The 21059-nt window shown below is 43.6% G+C and overlaps 1 pseudogene; it reads left to right on the forward strand.

Annotated features, from left to right (window-relative positions):
- Window positions 1–21059, forward strand: part of LOC117017354 (histone-lysine N-methyltransferase SETMAR-like) — a 66800-nt pseudogene continuing 45741 nt past the window's right edge.

A 21059-nucleotide genomic window follows, 5' to 3' on the forward strand; every position in this document is an offset into this window, starting at 1 on the left:
ATGGCGCAGCGAGCAGGGTACAGCGCCGTCCAGAATCCCCGCAGGGGTAATGGAGCCGTTTATACGTATGAAAGCTCTGTTTTGGGAGGCCCATGAGGAGTGGCGCTGGGAACAGGAAACATGATCTGCTTGGGAAAAACGTGACTGCCTGGTGAATTGATCCTTTCGAGCCTCCGGATGTCACGCTACCCTATGGGCCATAACAGGTGTCGCCTTCCTTTTGGTACTCTGCTGCTGGTGTAGGCTCCGAGGGTTGTGGACGTCTTATATTGAGGCCACCACCCACTTGAATACCTAGCATGGTGAGCAGGATTCCGGCCAGGTAGGAATGGTGTCTGACTCTGGGCAGGAGGACAGGTGGCTCCCACACTGTGTGTGGTACCTGGTAGCCATTGTTCTCAGGAGTTGGACCCCCAAGGAGGGGTGGGAGGACATGGATGGCTCTCCGGCCAGCGTGGAGAGGGCCCTGCAGGCTCTGGCTGAGCGGTGGCCAAAGGAGGTGCAGGGTACAGCTGGCCGTGTGGGCTGGATGTTCCTCACCGCGTTGCTCAGAGCAAGCGCTTGTTGAAATAGCTCAGGTGTGGGACCAGCAGTCTGGGTGGGAGGCTCTGGAAGCTCAGGACCACCAATCAAAGGAGGAACCCCATAGTGGAGACTCTGAGGCAAAGGCAGACAGTGCGAGTGGAGACAGTGTAGCTCCCAACCCCCACTCTTGGCCCATCTTGAAGCAAAACGTAAAGCATGAGCAACTTTTGGGCCCCGGGGGCGTTGCTGCAGGTAACCCAGCAGTAACTGTGTTCACAACCTACACCCCTTACACTCCCACTGAGTTGCAGGAGCTGGGGAGGCGGTACAGACAGCGCCCTGGAGAGCCGATCTCGGCTTGGCTACTGTGTTTATGGGATGAGAGGGCAGACAGCATTCTCTGCTCCCCAGGCGAAATGGAAAAGCTAGCCTTTGTGTCGGGGCATCCATCCCTGTGACAAAGGTTACAGAATTGCCATAGGTTGGCCCAAGACCAGGGCAACCACACTCTAATGGAGGGGCTCACTGCTGTGGTACGCACAGTATGGGGAGAGGATGGCGAGTTGCCAGACACTGTGAGTAAATGGCAATCATATATTGAACTTACTCAAATCATCCGTGAAATGGGTATGAGACATGCTATGTTCAGCCCTACTATGCGGGGACCGGATGACGAGCGTTTCACAACCAGCATGAGAGATCTGGTTTTAGATACTGCCCCTGCAAGTGCTTTTGGATCCTTGGTTGCCATTCTTATGCCCTATGTGGGCCGGGGGATCCATGAAGTTACCACCCCCATGGCTACCCTGGGGGATGTTGAAAGCCGGCAGCAAGAGAAGTTAAGACATGAGGTCCAAGAAGTCAAGGCCTGGAGGCCCAAGTCAAAAGTAAGGGGGCGAGGTCGCAGGTCTTAGAGTAACACGCACGCAGATGTGGCGTGACTTCATGGCAGCAGGGGTTGATCAGGAAAAAATAGACTGAAAACCCAATGCACTCTTGTTGGAACTTTGGAAACGGCTGCGTCCAGAACAGCAATTCGGGTGAAGCCTAAAGGAGAAGTCCGGGAAAGCACAACCCATGTCACTCCAGGACTTCATGCGGCCGCTTGAGGCCGACTCCTTTCAGCTTGATGGGGGACAGGGAGACAAGGTACCTAGTCAGAGGGGATGAACGGGGACCGGAGGCCCCACGTGGAACTGTCCATATATTGGTTCCCTTCTAAGGTGCAGAGGGTTTTGGCCCTAGTTGACACTGGCGCAGACTGCAGTCTTGTTTATAGGAACCCAGAACTGTTCCCCGGACCAGCAATCTGCATTGATGGCTATGGCGGAAAGACGGTGACGGTAAAAGGTGTTTCCTTACCACTGGATATAGGAAGACTTCCCTTCCCCGAACCTAAACAGTATATGTCTCCCCTGTCCCGGAATATATTGTAGAGGTGGACGTGCTACATGGCCTCAGTTTATAGACATCAGTTGGAGAGTTCCATCTCTGGATACAGGTGGTGAAAGTGATGACACGTGGGCATGCTCACCACCCTCCTCAAGTGTTGCCGCAGCCCCAGCGCATGGTTACAGTACCGCCTGCCAGGAGGGCAGGAGGAGATTGGTCGTACAATATTGGAATTGGAGAAGGCACATATTGTGAGGCCAATGCACAGTCCCTTTAACTCCCCAGTATGGCCAGTCAAGAAGCCAGATGGGAACTGGCGAATGATTGTGGACTATAGGGAGTTAAATAAGGTGACGCCACCTTTGCACACTGTAGTGCCTTCAATTCACAATTTGATGGATCGTCTGACTCTCCACCTGGGGACATATCACTATGTAGTGGACTTGGCCAATGCTTTTTTCTCCATTGACATTGCACCTGAGTGTCAAGAGCACTTTGCGTTTTCTTGGGACGGGTGGCAATGGATTTTTTCAAGTCCATCCACAGGGATACTTGCACAGCCCCACTATCTGCCACAGGCTCGTAGCCCAGGACTTGGCACAGTGGGATCACCCGTCCTCTGTGGCCTTGTTTCACTATGTTGATGACATATTACTAACTTCCGATTCTCTTTCAGATTTAGAGCAAGCAGCTCCCTCTCTTTTCTGCTACCTAATTCACGTGGCTGGGTGGTGAACGAGAAAAAGGCCCAAGACCCTGGCTTATCTCTCAGGTTTTTGGATGTCGTGTGGTCGGGTAAGACAAAGGTCATACCTGAGGTGATTATTGATAAAATACAAGCCTTTCCCCAGCTGACCAAGGTCTCTCAACTGCAGACGTATTTGGGTCTGCTGGGATATTGGCAGGTGTTTGTACCCCATTTAGCACAAATGGCAAGGCCCTTGTACAATATGATAAAAAAGGGGGCCTCATGGGATTGGACAGAGGCTATAGAGCAAGGCTTTATGCCACAACACAGGCAGTACGGCAGGCACAGGATCTGCCAGTAGTAGACCCTGGTCGCCCATTTGAACTTGATGTTCACGTAACCCAAGAGGGGTACGGTTGGGGCCTGTGGCAATGGCAGGAGTGTGTCCGGTTGCCAGTGGGATTTTAGTCCCAATTGTGGAAAGGAGCGGAAGTCCGCTATTCTCTAATAGAGAAACAACTGGCTGCTGTGTACGCAGCCCTAGTGGCCAAAGAAGCCATCACAGGGATGGCATGGGTTTTGGATCGAACAACCTATCCCATCCAGGGGTGAGTCCATACGTGGACCCCGGGAACCAAAACGGGAGTGGCACAGACCTAGTCAAGTGGGGTACCTATTTGGAGCAATGCAACACCCTTAGTTCAAGCCCTTTGAGCACAGAGCTACAGGAAGTCTTGGGGCCTGCAGAGCTTGTAGCCCAGGCTGAGCCAAGTGCTCTGCCTCTATGGGAGGACTTGGAGCCCTCACCCTATAAAGAAGGACAGCCCCCAGTACCTGAAGATGCCTGGTATACTGATGGTTCTAGCTGGGAGCTGTAGCCGTTTGGACGGCTATTGGTGTGCAGCCCAAAACAGACACCATTTGGTTTGATACTGGGACGGGCCAGAGTAGCCAGTGGGCTGAGCTACGAGCTGTGTGGATGATAATCAGCCACAAGTCCTGGCCCCTAATTATTTGTACTGACAGCTGGGTGGTGTTCCGGGGCCTGATGTTGTGGCTTCCCATGTGGAAACACCAAAACTGGTTGGTAGGATACCGTCCACTGTGAGGTCAAGCCATGTGGCAGGACCTCTGGGACCTAGGGCAGAGAAAGGAGGTGACCCTAATGCATGTCACAAGTCACTCTTCCTTAATGATGTCCCCAGGTAACGATGAAGCAGACGCCCTAGCACGGGTCCTATAGTTAGAACGGGCCCTTACCAATGATGTGGCCCATTGGCTGCATAGGAAATTGCAGCACGCTGGAGCCGAACCATGTGGCAGGTGAGCAGACACTGAAGTCTGCCTTTGAAATGGCAGGAGATAGCAGATGCCTGCTATGACTGTGCCATCTGTGCCCAGGACAGCCTCCAATGTTGGAGGCTCCCCTGGGAGACACAGCAGATTACGTGAGGGAGGGTGCCCCTCACTTGCTGGCAAGTGGATTACATTGGACCCCTGCCTTAAGACTGCAATGTGATGTCTGTGTTCACAGCAGTGGACACTGATACTGGGTTGATGTTTGCTTGGCCGTGTCCGGCTGTGGATCAGCCGCATACAGTGGTCGCTCTTACACGGCTGTGCACCCTCTATGGGTGCCCCCAAGTCATTGAACGTGATAGGGTTACTCATTTTACAGGGCAAGAAGTGCAGCGCTGGGCTGCCAGGATGGACGTGCAATGGTTGTTTCATTCTCTGTACAATCGACAAGCAGCTGGCGTGATTGAACGCTACAATGGCCTTTTGAAACATGGCCTCTGGGTGTCACAACACCCTCCCACGATACACGACTGGGCCTTGTGTCTGTGGGACGTCTTGAGAATCTTGAATGAGAGACCACAGAAGGTAGGGCCCACACCAGTAGAAACTCTGCTACATGGAACAGCCACTCCCATTCAGTTACAGGTTACCACAAGTGAGACTCTGTTAAAGCCAGGCTATGGCAGAAATGGAAACATTTTGCTGCCAGCACCCACATGCTTGAAAGCAGGGGAATGGCAGCAATGGACTTGGCCCTGGCGGGTCAAAAGCCCCCACTGTCGGTGGTTTGGTCTGATAGCCCCATGGGGTCTGATTTGACTCATGATTTGCAAGTGATGCCAGGAGTGGTGTCCTAGTGGCCACCACAAGTGACTGTGGTATACAAAGGTCCCAATGCCAGGACGATTTTGCAGGGAACCTATGTGCTCTCACTATGGGCTATTATGGGTTCCCCTGTTCTGTTACATGTTGAAACTGTGCAAGTGACCCCAAGCCCTGCTATAAAGGTCTGGTACCACAAACTGGGAAAGGTACCAGTGGCAGCGACCCTCCTTTTCAAGGACAAAAAGCTAGCATATATCCTCCCAGATGGAAGGGATTTGCCATTGTTGGTTCCTATGACTACTATTTCTTTCTGCCCGTAGTTGCCTATGGGCTAATACGACACAGGGCCCCTCGCGGAGGAGCTGATTGCGTAGGTTTTGAGGCAAGACCCTGGAGGGGTGGAGTGTAGGGACGAAGTCCTAGAGAGCAGTTTCCAGGCTCTTGACCTCACGTGGAAAGGTGCTGGCTCTGGTAGTAGATTGCCATCAGCTCTAACTGGGTGGCCATTAGCTGTAACCAGTTAGCCATTGGCCACTGCTATAATTGCTGTGGCTATGCTAGCAAGTGTGATTGGCAGAGAAGTGGATGGCAGATTGTGGATCGTGTGGCTCCTGCTTCCTGTGTCTCAACCAGCCACCATCGAGAATATAGTGGTATGACTCCCCTATCTATGGCTCCGTTGTTTTTTCTTTTCGGCCTCACCATATCCTGTGTTCTTGTGCGGGGAGCAGGAGCTGAGTCCCTGCATGACACTTCCTATATACGTAACTCATTTGGCTTCCGGGGAAAGTGCAGATTTTCTGTGGGGAAACTGAAGGGAAACTGTTATAGGGAAAAGTGGTCTATAGAAGTGAGTGTATTAGCATCATAGCTTCTTTTCTAGGTGTCAAGGGTGCATCCTGAGCCAGTCCCCAAATTGCATTCCTTGTGGAAGGCTAATATAGGCCAGGCCAGTATGGTGTGAGAGCCATATTAACTAGATCCCATGCTGTCAGGCTCCTGGGTTCAATCTACAAAATCTCTGCACTCCATACCCAAGACTTTGAGGCTTCTGGGAAGAAAATATTATCCCTAAAAGGTTGTTTGTGGTTTTATTTAAACCTCTAGGAAGGAGTGTATCTTGGGAAAAATAAGAAATCATTGAGCCTAGAGAGCAACATGCGTAGTGGTGAAATGTGTTCCACTGCCCAGCTTTCCCAATATAGATCTTGGCCTGATGATGATGACGATGTTGATGGTCACGAAGACAGAGCGGCTGGCTAAATGATGTACACATGCAGTAGATTTGCATTTGGCCCATGTGAAATCAGGATGACCTCCTGGAAAGGAATGAAGTGAGAACTGAAAAAAGCTGGACAGGTAATATGGTGGAGACAGAACCTAGGAGGTGAGAGAACTACAGCTAGGAAGTGAAACGGTTTGTTTCTGGGTGACTGGGAGTGGCTCATTATCTCTAAAGACTCTAACATGATAGCTCTGCAAGCCAAAGCTTCTCAGTCATGGGAGGGGGGAGCTTACTAAGTCCCTGCCCTTCTCTATATGGGAGAAGGTTAAAGTGGTCCCTCAGATGCAATGCAGTTTAAGCCCCAGGATGACCTGGGACTGGCATCCTTGAAAGTCTTCCTGTCTTTGCTCAGCTGTTTTCCCCTCTTGGAAATTTCTTTTCTGCTTCTATAGCTGCTGGAGTCCCAATCATTTTTCAAGCCATAGTTGTCACCTATCTTTTTGTTCTTTTTCATCATTGTCACACGCTGGCACCAAAAACCTGTTGATAAGTCAGAGCTGAGTTTATTGCTTACTGTGGTAAGAAAGAACACTGTGTTGGCAGAATTCTTGTAGGGTCTCGGTGGGGTGGTAAGGCAAAGCCAGGATACTTATGAGGTTCTGAAGTCTCCTTAGGGTGGGTATTCAAATGCAAAAGCGTGATTAGGATTGGATAAAGATCATGATATAAGAGTTTACAAAGGTGAGGGCTTTGAGGACAGGATCACAAGTGACTCGGTTCATAAACAATCAATTTGATGTTATCTATTGAAAAGTTGATCAATTTTAAATGAATTTTCAAGAATGTTCAGTTATTTGCAAAATTGATCTTCCTAGGCAAGGGTTTCCTAGAACGGTAAAGTCATGTTAGTGAAGACAGCAGAAGAATGAAGTCATATGCGCGTATTGGTGTGGGTGTAGATGATTTTGCTTCTCACTATTCATAGAAAAATGATTTTTCCCACCATGGCAAGCATAGCTGTTTGTTCAAATTCCATCACAGCACTCCTCATAGCAGATGCCAGTTACGAGTCTCTGCCCGTCCTCTCGTGTAAACTTCTTGAAGTCAGGGCCAGAGCTTACAAACAATCAAATATACAAATATTGAAAATGTTTGTAGGATCAATGAAAGAAAATTTCCAAATGTGGTTCCTGTACCAGTAACTGGCTGTGCTACAGTTTACAGGGAACACCTTCAATACGTGTTCAACATCTTCATTACACGGCTTCCCGGTCTTCCTCCTCCTGCCCTACCTTTTGCACACAAAGAACATGGGAGAAAAATGTGATTAATTTAGAGAGAGGAAGAAATATGAAACTAAACATCCCACATCTAGTCTTTAATCAGAAGCATAAATATATATTTCTGGGGGTTGGAAGGGGAAGGTCAAAATCAGCATTAAAAAAATGTGATGTGACTTAGGCAACCTGGCATGAAATGCTGGCAGGCTGCCTTTTTCTTCTGAATCAGTGCATGAATTGAAAGCCAGGATACCTTTGTGGCTACAGTATTATGGTGCCTTCATTTTCTTGCTTAATCTTCCAGAATCAATCAGAATTCAGTGTCTGAGCTTTGCTACAGTAATTGCCTGGGAGGGAGCTGGGCCGCACTAATATGGGTTACTTCATGAGTTTTCTACTGGGCCCAGAACAGTCAGTAGAAAGAAAACTCGGCTGGGACCCAGAGCTCCTGCTTTATTTTCCATTTCTGTATTCAGACAACACATGGGGAGCATCTTCCAGCTGTTTCTTACCTATCCATGACTCCATGTAGTATTGTAGTCTGCAGTTTTTCTACTAGAACCATCAGTGAAAGGTTAAATTGAAAGTGGGGGGTGGGGAGTTGAACCGGCAGGATTACAGTAGTGCCAGATAATAAGAATGCCAATAATGTTCTGTGATAGATTCACATTTGCATAACAACATTGTCAATAAAAGTTCTTCCTATTCTCACTGAAAAAATTAAAAGGCCACAATCAATTCATTATTCCTACCAGTTACTTGTTTGGGTCTCTTCTCTCCACAGAGGATCTAGATGACCAAACAGCAAGGGTATCTTTCAGGAGATGCAGAGTCCTGAGAAAGGGAAGAAGGAAACAGGTGGGTGCAGTCCACATTGGTCCATTGCTGGTCAGAAGAGCACTTCTAGACTGAAGATGATGTCCACTGAATAATAGGAGTTAGCAAAGGATGGTCAAATCTTGGAAAAGGGCAAGGAGAGGTGGCTAGTATTGAATAATAGCTGAAAATAATAGCTAATAGTTGCCGAGCCCTTAAATAGTTTGTCTCACAAGATATTACACAGAATTGAAAGTGAAGGGATAAGACCTACATGACAACATGAATGAATATACCTAACATAACTTTAAGAGATAAAAAGCACGTCCCGGACATGTCATATGATATTCTTTTTATAAAGTTTAAAGACAGCTAAAACTAAACAAATTTTTAGGCATATATAGTTTTATAAGAGTAATACGAAAAAGGCTGAGAAGTGATTCACACATCATTTAAGATAGTGGTTATATTTTAGAGAGGGGAAATGAGTGGGGAGGAGCTTAGAGGTTGACAGGTTATTGGATGTTCGTTACATTATAAACAATGGTGTGAAATAAAAGAGTGCTGCATAGACAACGATGGACCATGGATTATCATTAATTCCAATTCTGAAAACCTGGGATAATGTGCCATGTTATGTATGTGTACACAGACACGTACCCATAGACAAATAGTAAACCAACAGTTGAACATAACAAGTCAGATACTAAGCGCTCATGGGCAGACGCTGGGCTCAGCATTTTGTATGTGTCATCGCGTTTAATCCTATGGCCACTTATAAGGTTGGTAATGTTATAAACCTCATTTTACATGAGGGTTAAAGGGGAACAGCATACGCTGCCCCCAAATATGCCACTTCGGCATATTGATTATTTTGAATTAGAGTTAGTTAAGAAGCAGCCGGTGCAAGAAGGACACCCTGAATGTTCTTTGTTTCCCTGAAAGCAGGAAATAAATCTCCCAAGTGAAAGGTACCCTCCCTGCACCAGGAGGTAAAGGGACATCCTTATCACCAGAGATGGAGATTTAGAGCTGAGAAAGTTGTATAAACAAACCTTGTTCTTCACTAATTTACTACTCTAAGCCCAAACCCCTATGCCTTGTCAACTCTTCAAAAATCATTGTTTCTTTGTCTAAAAGGTATAAAAGCTGCCTGCTTTGGTCACTTCTTTGAGTTTCATTTTTCTATGGGCTCATTTTTCTACACATAAGAAATTAAACTTGCTTTTCTACTGTTGATCTGTCTTATGTCAATTTAATAATTAGGTGAGCCAAAGCACCTAGAAGGGAAGAAGGAAAAGATTTTCCTCTAGTACAGGGTATTAGGCTCAGAAAGGTTAAATCGCTTGCCCAAGGTCATAAAAAGGTCAAATGGTAGATCTAGGATTTGAACTAAGTCCAGCTGCCAAGCTCTAGTGTTCAAAATTTTGAGCTCTATTTCTTCTTGAACCTTGACACTTCTTGGAGCTCCCCACTTTGGTTAGCAGCTGCTGACTTAGAACCTAACATATGACACAGCACTGGTCAGTCAGCCTGTATGAAACACCCAACATCTTTAGGGTGAGACTGCAAGGCTATGGCGTGTGACCAAGCGAGTTGTGATGGGTAGTCTTTGTGCACAGGGGACCACTGATTGACCGGATTTGTGCCTCCTGCCAATGAGATGTCTAGCCATAGTCTGGTTGTTATTACATGAAGTAGTCTGAGATAAAGAACTTGGCTAATCAGACTTTATTTTCCAGAATTCAGATTGTGGAGTATGGAGAACATCGGCCAGCTGATAGAGAATGGAGAAAACATGCAGAAAGAAGGGAGATTTCAAGAGAAACCATGCAGGCCCTGAGATAGACCAAGAAAGGTGAAGCCATTTGCATAGGGACATAGAACATAATTATAATCTGTGATTCTCTAGATATATGTATATACCACACTACCCCACTATATTATTCATCCTAGTGAACACAGTAGAAGACTAAGCAGGAGTAATGACTGAGGAGTATGGTAAATTCCGTTTTCTTTACAATGTATGCAAAAAGACGGTTGTAAATACACTGGCTTTTTTCAAATGAGAGATTTCCTCTTAGCAACGCTTTCCTGGGGCTGACTTAGAGGCCAGAAGAGGGTCCTCTGGAGAGCCTAAGGAAAAAACTAGCATGAGGAATAAAATTAAGTTGAAAATCTCCTTTGACATTTAAGAAAAGTCAACAACCATCTAAGTGATGAGAGAGACCAGAAATATAACTGGCTGAATGTCAATTTTAAAGCTAGAAAGATAGCTGCTACTTTATCTCGCTGAGCAGGTGTTTCTGAGCAGTAAATAACTCATGGATGCTCTATTAAACTTTAATGCTTGTGATAACAGCAAAGAGCATGTTACCACCCTCCTCAAAATACATATATATAAAAACAAACAGCGATTTTCAACATTTATGCTTTGCACCATTTTCTTTTCACAGTTGTTTTACTGCATTATCTTTTGCTATTATCTTGACCACAAGCCCCTGCTGCATGAAGCTGATTTGCAATCGTAGGCAGAACAACCTAATGTAATTAACTATCTGGCAAGTGTACGATGATAGTTTCCACATAGAAAAGATTATCTCCTTGAATGAACACCCTCCAGATAAGGCACTGATTTCACTGCTTGTAAAACAGGGGATGAGATTTTAATTTTTTTTGGGGGGGGAGGGAGGCAGGCAGGCATGTTTTCCCCTGCTTTCTTCATTTAGTTTAAACTCATCGTTGTGAGATTTTTTATTGAAATAGTAATTATGGCACTTCAAAAGGACTTTAAAAAATATCCAGAAGAAACAAAAATGAAGCAATGTAATTGGAAAAAGGTTAGGTAGGAAGAGATGTGCAATTTGAATCAGCCAGATGAGAGTTATTACCTAATAATGAGGCTTTGCACCCCTATTACACTGGCTTTTGTAGCTGAGCCTTTACAAACCACGAGCTAATGAAGCTTCCTGCCTCCCCTGTGACTGAGGTCGCTGTTACCGCTGTCTGATGAGTGGAGAAAATAAGCCATCAAGACCGGTGAACTTGGCTTGTCTTCAGTTCAAACTGTTTATTAATGTCATGGTTTGGAATAAAACATAGAAACCTCAACTCCAAGGCTTTCTTGCTTCATTTCCTGTTGCTAGTGTCCAGACTTTCTATTCCTTGCCCTGTACAACGAGGTCCCAATGTACACACATAGAGATGATAGAGTTGGGAGCCGGGTTTAAGAACCCATACACAATGATGCTTAATGGAACAAGCAGTTGAGACTAAATCCTCTATGGAAATAAAAAGGAGGGAAGGAGAGTACCACAGTTGTGCAAGAGCCATGTTAACTATTCAGAAATTTGCTAGCTGGTTGTTAAATCTGAGGTAGCTTGAAATCAGTCATAATGGGAGTATAGCAGGTCCTCGAAAGATGTCATGTTGTTCAATGTTGTTTTGTTATAACATGGCTGAGAGAAAAAACATCACTTCCCTGCTGGGGCCATTGTCTGTGTGGAGTTTGTAGGTTCCCCCCATGTCTGCGTGGGTTTTCTCCAGATGCTCTAGTTTCCTCCCACATCCCAGACATGTACATGTGGGATGAATTGATGTGTCTGAATTGTCCCTGTCTGAGTGAATGTGTACACGCAGGCATGTGTGACCTGCAATGAAAGAGTGTCCTAGCCAGGGTGGGTGCCACCTTGTGCCTTGAGCTGCTGGGAGAGGCTAGCCACCTGCAACCCTGACTGGAGTAAGAGGGCTGGAAAAAAATGACTTGTTTCTATTCATATTTCTTAAATGTATGTATAGCTCACATTTATTTCAATGTTTAATATCAGAAGTGTTTGGGGTCTTTATTTAGAAGTTTGGTGACCTTTTTGTGACCAGAAGTATGGGAGAGGAACTTAACTCTTGTTTATATCAGTTAGTCTATGGTAAAAATTGGTTTCCTTATATCACCTGGTGTTTGCTTAAAGTTGCAGTTTTCAAACACCTATCCATGATGTTAAGTGAGGACTTACTGTATTTACACTACAGATATCAGCAAACACTATACTCAGGGCTCCCTCACCCCCAAGCCAGTTCACCAAAGCACCAATGAGAGTGAGTAAAGAGATCTGAGTGTGTTAGGGTGTCAGATGAGTCCTTTAAAACTGTTTTGTATCCTGCATGAAAAATAGTGTTTTATAGTCATAAATCAGAAGGTGATACTGAAATGGAGGGCCAGAGAAACTCCCTGGAATTTTAGTAAACTTAGGTTCATGCTGTCTGTTAAAACTGAAGATTGGGCCATCAATTACATGACTGTGGAAAAATCAGTCACAGAAACCATGAAGGACGTCTTTACGTTCTCTGGGGGTTTGCCTTTATTTTTGTGTCCTCTCCCATCTGCATTCAATCTCCATCGTTTATTCATTAATTCATTCAGCAGGTTAGTGTTAATTCCTCCCTGAAGAAGTATTTTTATTTTAAATGGGGAAGGCAGGAGAAGAGGCCAAAATAATAAACTAACACGTAATTTAACTTTTTATACAGACAGTTTCTTATGTACTTTGTCATTATTTACTGATTTATTCCTCACACAAACCAATTAGGTGAATATTATTATTATGCCTATTTTACAAATGAGGAAACAGGTGCAGACAGTTTACTGTAATGCATCTCTATTTTGGCAGTGACTGCAGAGCTTCGCTCAATCAACATTTAGACAATAACCTTTACGTGGACATCAGGGTGCTAGAGAAGGCCGTTCTGGGGTCTGTTTTCAGATTCCGTAGAGGGAAGAACACTGAATTAGAAGTCTGAAGACCTGCATTCTAGAATTCTTCTCCGCTACTTATTTTACCTCCTGGAGACTCTGCTTCCCATGCAAATGCAGCTAATGTCGCCTTTGTTTTCTTTATTTGTTTTGGTGAGGACTAAAGAGATAATGTATGGAAAAGTATTTTGGTTAATGGTGAATTGTTTTGCAAATGTAAAACCAAGTCTGTTTTCTTCACTTGACTTCCTTTTTCCCCTCCCATCTCCTTTTTCCCATGGTCCCCATCAATTTAATGGAGATTAATTTCTACTCCAAAGAAGGTGCTATTTTAAAGTCATTTCCTTAAAACTTGCAAAGATCCTTGAACTGACAAGCAGTATTTTGTAACATTTAGCTGAGTTATCATTACTAAAGTCCAAATTTTTGCCTGATTCCTGGGAGAGGGATCTCAGTTCCTCATAGCACGCATTGACCCGTTGAGTTCTCCAGGCGTGTAAAACACATTTACCTATATATGCAGTACATTCATTTAAAGGGATATGGGAAATATGGAGATAGACGAGACCAGCCATATGGCGAGTGACTCAAGCAGCACCAATGGCAAAATTGCAAGTCATCACCTCCTCTGCTTCTCTGAGCTTGCCGCAGAAAGCAAGGTCACTTCAGCACATCCATATCTGCTGTTGCCCTTGTCTCCCTAACTCCCCTTCTGCTCCACCCTCAAACCCTTGCCTCTCACTCAGAGCCTCACAGCCCTGTGCCTCCTCTCTCAAATCAGCCTCTGAGCCTGACGGTCCACTCATCCCAGGAGGAAAGCCACTTTTCCTACCCTGTGCTGCTCCTTCTGCCACCTTGACCATTACCCGCCCACTCTAAAGGAATGTGCCCCTGCCTCCCCACCCACTGGGCAGGATGGTTCAGCCGGGGAACAGACAGCTTAGAGTGGCAGAATCAGCGTCAGCAAGCACAAGAGGCTTACTTACACTAGTGATACTTACACTGCCCCTGGATTTTAGCAATGGCTCTGCCTCTAATTTGCCAAGAGGTGCTGGTTTAAACAACCTAGGACTAGACTATCCAAGTCTGGGACAAAGAGGAACATGTTTATTAAGTTAAAATGTATTGAGCATTTGTTAAGTGCCATACACTTTCCTAAATTATTTACAAGCGTTATTACATTTAATCCTCCCATCCACCCATGAAGTAATTACTATTAGGATTCCCATTTTGTAGCAGAGGAAACCAAAACGTAGAAAGGTTAAGAAACTTGCCCGAGATCACATCCTCAGCAAAACTGAAGAGCTGGGATTTGAACTCTGGATGTCTGACTAAAGAATCTATATTCTTAAACATTCCTCTACTCTGCGTCTTGCAAAAGTGATTTTATATATTATAATATTTTTTTGTCTAAATGGTAACTAGAGAGTGGACTGTAGTAGGCAGAATTCTAAGAAGGCCCCACGATGTCCACCCATTGGTGTTAATCTCCTCTCTGTAAGTGTGGGTGGGACCTGTGACTTGCTTCTAGCCAATAGAATATGGCAGAGGTGATGGGATGTCACTCCTATGATATTGTTATGTGTAAGACTTTTCTTAGCAAACAAGAATGGGAGAGATTCTGCTGCTATCCTTGAAGAAGCAAACAGCTATGAACTTCCTGTGGAGACAGCCACAGGGCAGGGAACTGCTGGTGGCCTCTAGGACCTGAAGGAAGCCTCTGGATGACAACCAGTGAGAAGTGGAGGCCCTCAGTTGCATGTCCGCAAGGAAATAAAAGTCTGTTAACATGCTGAATGAGCTTGGAATTAGTTTTTCCAGTCGAGCCTGCAGATAAGAACACAGCCTGGTAACGCCTTGATTGCAGCCTCATGAGACCTGAGCAGAGGGCCCAGTTAAGCCATGCTGGGATTCCTAACACACAGACTGTAAGATAATAAATATGTGTTGTTTTCAGCTGCTAAATTGGTGGTAATTTGATATGCTGCAATAGAAAACTAATGCTGATTAAGAAATTCGCCCAAGCTCACATCCTTAGTAAAGCTACAGAGTTGGGATTTGAACCCAGAGGTCTGACACAAGAGCCACATTCTTAACCAGCTCTCTATTCTGCCTCTTTCAAAAGTGTTTTTATAGATGATTTTCTGTTCAATATTGTAATTATTTCTTCAATTTTCTATGCCTTATCAACTCATAGCCTATAATATCCTTGACAGAAGAGACCTTAGAAGAGGCTTTTGATATTTCTTTCAAAGAGCTCATCTCCTCTTTGATTTTCTTTTGGTTGTTGTTGACAACACTGCCAACTGCATGTGTCACAGTCCCAGGCCCCTTTAGACCCACTACTGCACTCAGTATTTCCATATTTTTGTGGGTTTATACAATGTCTAGCATCTATACTTCAAAGCTCCTAAATTACATAATATTATTTAATAAGTTGGAAGATTAGATCTCTATGGAAAAAGTCATAAAGATTTTAGATGAGAGGACATGTAGAATGGAAGAAGGATAGTCAATGCACTTAGTTGGAGTCGGAAAATAAACAAAGAGACGAAATGTGAAAGGAAACGGACCAGAATAAAGGGCTATTTCAGCCTCTGATTAGGATGTCAGATCCCTTGTTAGGACTGGTATTATAATCCTTGCCCCTGAGTCCAGCCAGAATCAGTGACATAATTTGCATGGCCCAGTGCCCAAGGGGAATGCAGGGCCCCTTGTTCAAAAATGGTGACAACAGAGCCCTTCTGAGTGCAGGGCCATGTGACTACACAGCCTGCATATTCAGGAAGCCAGCCCTGAGCATGGTTCATATAAATTTTGAGTAACATTGGACCTTGTGTTAGTGATTATTAGACATCTATTATTTTTGTAATAACTCTTTTTCTCTCTGTGCTTCTCACCTGACCACGTATTCAAAAGAACTTTCAAGCTGATACCTAGAATCTGCACTATGTTTCCTATCCCGTCCCTTCTCCCCTTGGCCACACTGGAATGTGTAATGTATGAGGCAGGTGGGGCTCTTATCTTCTAGTTTTACATAGCAGAAAATTTAACAGCAAAAATGATCAATGCCTGATCAAAGTCAGACCAAAAATGTGGTTCCTTTATCTTTGCATCTTCTTCTAATAGGATCATAAAGCTAAGTGAGGGCAGATTTCCTGTTCTTTTCCTTTTGTACCTCTACCCTCCACCCCAGGCTAGCACAGTGTCCTAGTACATGTTATGCTCAGGGTGGTGGCTCAGGATATACTGATTATTTAAAAGATTGGTTGAAATTTATTGGTAAGACCTAGGGGAGACTTTTTGAGGAGATAAAGAGAGGGAACAGAGTTTTAAATGAAATTGACTTGGTGGGAGGTGATTGTTTTAGAGCTGACCCAGCGTTCCAGTTCCACCCCCACTCCCGATCCTGGTCTTCTTCACAGCATGCTTTCTTTTTCTTTTTGTTCTTTCAAGACCTAGGTGAAAGGGTTGGGCTCTTCTCCCATAAGAAGCTATGTCCTTAAGTACAGTGACAGCTTCTTTTACGAAAATAGTAACTGTTATGAGGGGCATTTAGAGATTTAAGCTATGAGGTTGAGGGTATTAGATCTTTCCTATGCCATCAGATCACCTGAGGCCTAGGTACGCACAATCACCTCGCTGCCAAGACAAGTGAGGATTCAACCTTGAAAGAGCTCAGCAGTCCTTCTCAAGTATGGGCTGCCTTCATTTTTCTACAGTCCCTAATAATTCCTTAGTCCTCTATCAGCATGGTCTATGGTCTTAGCTCTCCTCCTGTTTTCAGCCCTATTTGATTTCTTCTCATATTGCATGATTACAGTCACTGTGTGGCGAAGTCCAGTTGTGAAGTTTTGGAACTATCAGGGACATTACTGTGTTTCCCCGAAAATAAGACCTTGCCAGACAAACACCTGTAATGTGTCTTTTGGAGCAAAAAATAATATAAGACCCGGTTTTATTTTAATATAAGACCCAGTATAGTATAACATAACATAATATAATATAATATAATATAATATAATATAATATAATATAATATAATATAATATAATATAATATAATATAATATAATATAATATAATATAATATAATAAAATAAAATACTGGGTCTTATATTACTTTTTGCTCCAAAAGACGCAAGATGATTGTCCAGCTAGGTCTTATTTTCAGGGAAACACGATAGAATAATTTAACCCAATCTTCTTCTTTCCAGAAGAGGAAAATCAAGGGACTGCAGTTTTCAGGATAACATGACAATCACCAGCAAATTCACAGCCAGGACTCATGGCTTCTAATTGTGTATCCACTGTTCTATTCTGCATGCTAAGCAACTCCCTTCTCTCCTGAGTCATTTATTGTACTACTAGCTATGACCTCAGCATGTTTTTTTCTTCTATAGTTACCCTTGGTCCTAAGACATAAATATCATTCTTCTCTACTTGTGCTAATGGATTCCAAATACCATCATTTACACATGAATCTTACATCTTGGAATCATCTTTTCTTTTCCAGCTGTCTTCCTTTTCCAGGTGTGGATGGTTAGTAATAATGGTGTATGCTAACTAGTTCCAACTCATTTATCCCTTTCATCTTTATTGATAGTCACCGATTAATATTATAAAAATTCTTACTTGAACATTTTCTAAATATTTAAGACCCAGCATCTTTAAAAGAACATAAAAAGTGTTTCTCTCCTCCCATTCCCTCCAACTCCTTCTGGCCTCTGCTTTATTGTGAACTTCTATCTTCAGTTGTTGAGTACTAATGATTACTTCTATTATGGAATCTGTCTTGTCCCTGTAGTTTATTTTGAAGGTATACTCTTTTATCGTAGGATTTCAAAAGTATGAGACACCAATTCACTATGTGTTAGAAATGACTATTAATATGAATTAAAATTAATTTTACAAGTGCCAGTCTATCTTTCTCCATTTTGTTCTTCTGTTTCCTTCAAATAGAAGCTTTGAATGATAAAAAATATGAAAGAAATATGAGATCAGCAGATCACATTTGATTTATTGGCATTTGGTGCACAAATGACCACAATCCATAGATGGAGGGACTGTCATTTCGTAGAAGGAACATATCTGTGTCACTGCTCTCTCCCTCTTAGCTGGGCTCTGGGACTCTGACTCTGTGGAATTTAGCCCTGCAATTATGTCATTTCATAAGGTTTAATATAATATCCGCAGAGAGATTCCCTAGGTCAGATGAATAGCTGCCCCCAGTCAAGGCTGCTAATGTTGACCTGTGAAGAGACTCTGTACCCTGGGAAATGCAGAGGGGAGCAGAAACTTCCAGAGCTGCCGCTTAGTTGATGTCAAAAAGAATCAGATTCTAATAATCAGAGGGAATGTTGAAATCAAGGGCCAATGGCTATTGCAACACCTTAGTAACTACCAGAGATTTGTGTGTGGAGGCATATCAATGAAAATGAGACCAGTAGGAACGTGCCATTTGCCGAATGGCATGTCAGAAAGTTATTCAGAGTTGGCTAATAGACATAATATGGTGTCTCCAAACTATGTTGTCTTTAGTTTTCCTGTATTTTGCATAATCAAAATTCATAACTCACTCTTCCATAGTTTTATTTTCTACCCTACTTCTTTTATTTCTTCTGCATGACCCTTGCCCAGTGAGTCGGCAGAATGCAGCTAGTCATGTCTGTGCTAACACTTGATTGGACAGAATGCTGAGGTGTCTATGGCTTTACTCTGTTTGGACAAAACAGGCCAGAGCTTGATTCTATACATTTTCATATGTTGTGTGTGTGTGTGTGTGTGTATGCTGCAGGATTGGCTGCAAGCCTTTGATAACAAATAGAATAATACTGTTTATATTCGCATGGGGAAAGACTTGACTATCAGAAACGAGCTCTTCACAGCATAATTACAACTTGCGCTGGTGAACAATGAAGATATAATCAGTGCACCTATTTGTCCTCCTGGATTCCAGCTGCTAAAGCAATTTCTTTTTCACAAAACTGACAATTTTGCGGTTCTTGTGAAAAATCCACCATTTCCCTCCTGAAATCTTGTGAAATGGAGCTCGCCAGAGGAAATACTGTGAAAGCAGTCTGGTTCCTGCATCATCTCCATGAAATTAGGCAGATCATATTTCCAACACTGCTATCCTGATTACATGTTTGTTTAAAATGACAGTTGATGTTGTGTATCTCTTTCATTAGGGAGGCTCAGCGATCTTGACATTATTAACTAACTGCAGCACTTGCTGCATATAAACACTAATCCACAGAGACATCTCAGATGGTACTTGAAGAAAAATAAGGCTCTTGGAATGTGAGAAACCAACAGAAGGATCTTGGCCGTATTTGCAATTTGGCAGGTGTATGATCAGCCATCACAAGTAAGCCATTTTCTATGAGGCCTAAATACAAAGATTCAGAGGGCAAATATTGACATCTGGGTTCAAGCACTTAAAGTGGCCAAATCAAGTAGAGGGGAAACTGGGGACTTCTGGAGGAGAAAGGAAGCCAGACAGAGAAGGGCTGATTGGCTTTCTTCTTTCTCATTCTTTAAGACCTGGTTGCATTAAACATCTAATGCTGGATAGTGAGCCACATACAGAAAGAAATGATCATTTGTTTTATTGACATTTCTGAATTGTGTAGCACACTGAAGCCTTATTCTAAATGATCAGAACTTGATGGGCTGAGAGACCTGGATAGGATTTTGGTGTTTTCTCATCAAGTGTTTTTAGAGTCTATGTAGCCAGTTGCCCCTTGGAGATTTGGCCCCTTTCATACCTAGGATACTCATCATTAGATGCCTTTGTGATGGTGGAAACTGGTGACACTCACTTCTCTTCATCAAAGTCATTTGCGGCTATTCCCTGCTGGCCTGAGTTCTTGCCTTCTCATTCCTAAGCACGGGCCCTCTGAAAAACTGCTTTGCTGCCTGTGAGGATATCCCAACAAGGCCTCTGCTCCTGCTCAGTTCCTGCCTTCTCATCTTCCTGCTCCATTCCTTCTTGCCCATCCCATCCAGTTCCTGACGTGGGGCTGGGTTTAGGTTTACATTTATTTCCCCACACCCCCACCCCCAAAACTCTATCCACCTCTGCTCTTGTAGGGCTTCCCTGAGAAGTTCACAAGCATGCTGTATCTTAAAGAGTTGATCCCAAATCGACTCTGCTGACCTCATGTTGTCTATTGTGGTTTCATGCAGCTCTCTTTCTGGCACAGAATTCCAACCACCAATCCTATTCCCATATTGGGAATGGAACCAACAACAGGACAATAATGACTCTTGTGAGAAGAAAGGGTTGAGGTAAAGGAGTAAAATTATGTTTAAGTCTATCAAAAAGGGAAAATGATCTTGGCATCTCAAAATTATTACTTTTACCTCCTTTTCTCCCACTTTCCTCTTCCCCACAGAAGTCATTTATTTACCTTATTAATCCTTCTCCAGAATGGGGAATGGGAGGGTGGGAAGGGTGTTCTTGCTCAGACAAGGACTTTTGAAACCAACACGTACCACATAGGAGCAGTAGAACGTTTGTAGATGAATAAACTTAAGATGGGGCAGATTTAAACAAAATTACAGTGACCACAACTGATGGCTTGAATGCATTCTTTACTAAACTGCCCAAAATGTTAATTCAAAGTCAGCATGAGACTAAGAAAGCTCAGTTTCCGATAACTTACATTATATTATCAGCTCACCCTGGAAATATTAGTATCCATCTCCATTTAAGTGGATTTTTTTTCTGGTTTGCCCAGCATAGTCCCAATTTATATCCAAAGTCCTGGGTTAGCACCTCCTTTCACTTTCAAAAGTATTCTGATTTGGATGATAAATTATATGGTCGTCCTACCCATAGGTTTCTTTAAACCCCAGATGAGTCCAGTTGTGGGAGTGACAGCCATGGCCAAGAGTCAAAAAGTCAAGGGAAATGATTTTTATGTCCAAATGAAGAAAGGTTTGGAAAGAGAACAAGAATACGTAACCAAGCAAAGTACTGGAGATAGAGAAGAAGTGACACAAACTAGGAGGTTCCAGGGAAACTGAAGAGGTGAAAGTTGGTAGGCAAGGAGCCTTTCATGGCTACCACCCTTGAGTTTGGAAAGAGAGTAATCTTTGTGTGAAGGGGTTTAGACAGTAAGGTATTTATCAACAAGGAACCTTTGGTCTTTCTTCCTAGACCCTTGTCCCTTAGGTTCTCTTGAGATTTTATATGGATAAAGGATCAACCAGGCCTCTTGTCAAAGGAAGTGGTGACATATTCTTCTTATTTTCC

The sequence above is a fragment of the Rhinolophus ferrumequinum genome, chromosome 25 (assembly GCF_004115265.2).
Source record: "Rhinolophus ferrumequinum isolate MPI-CBG mRhiFer1 chromosome 25, mRhiFer1_v1.p, whole genome shotgun sequence".
Classification (NCBI taxonomy): domain Eukaryota; kingdom Metazoa; phylum Chordata; class Mammalia; order Chiroptera; family Rhinolophidae; genus Rhinolophus; species Rhinolophus ferrumequinum.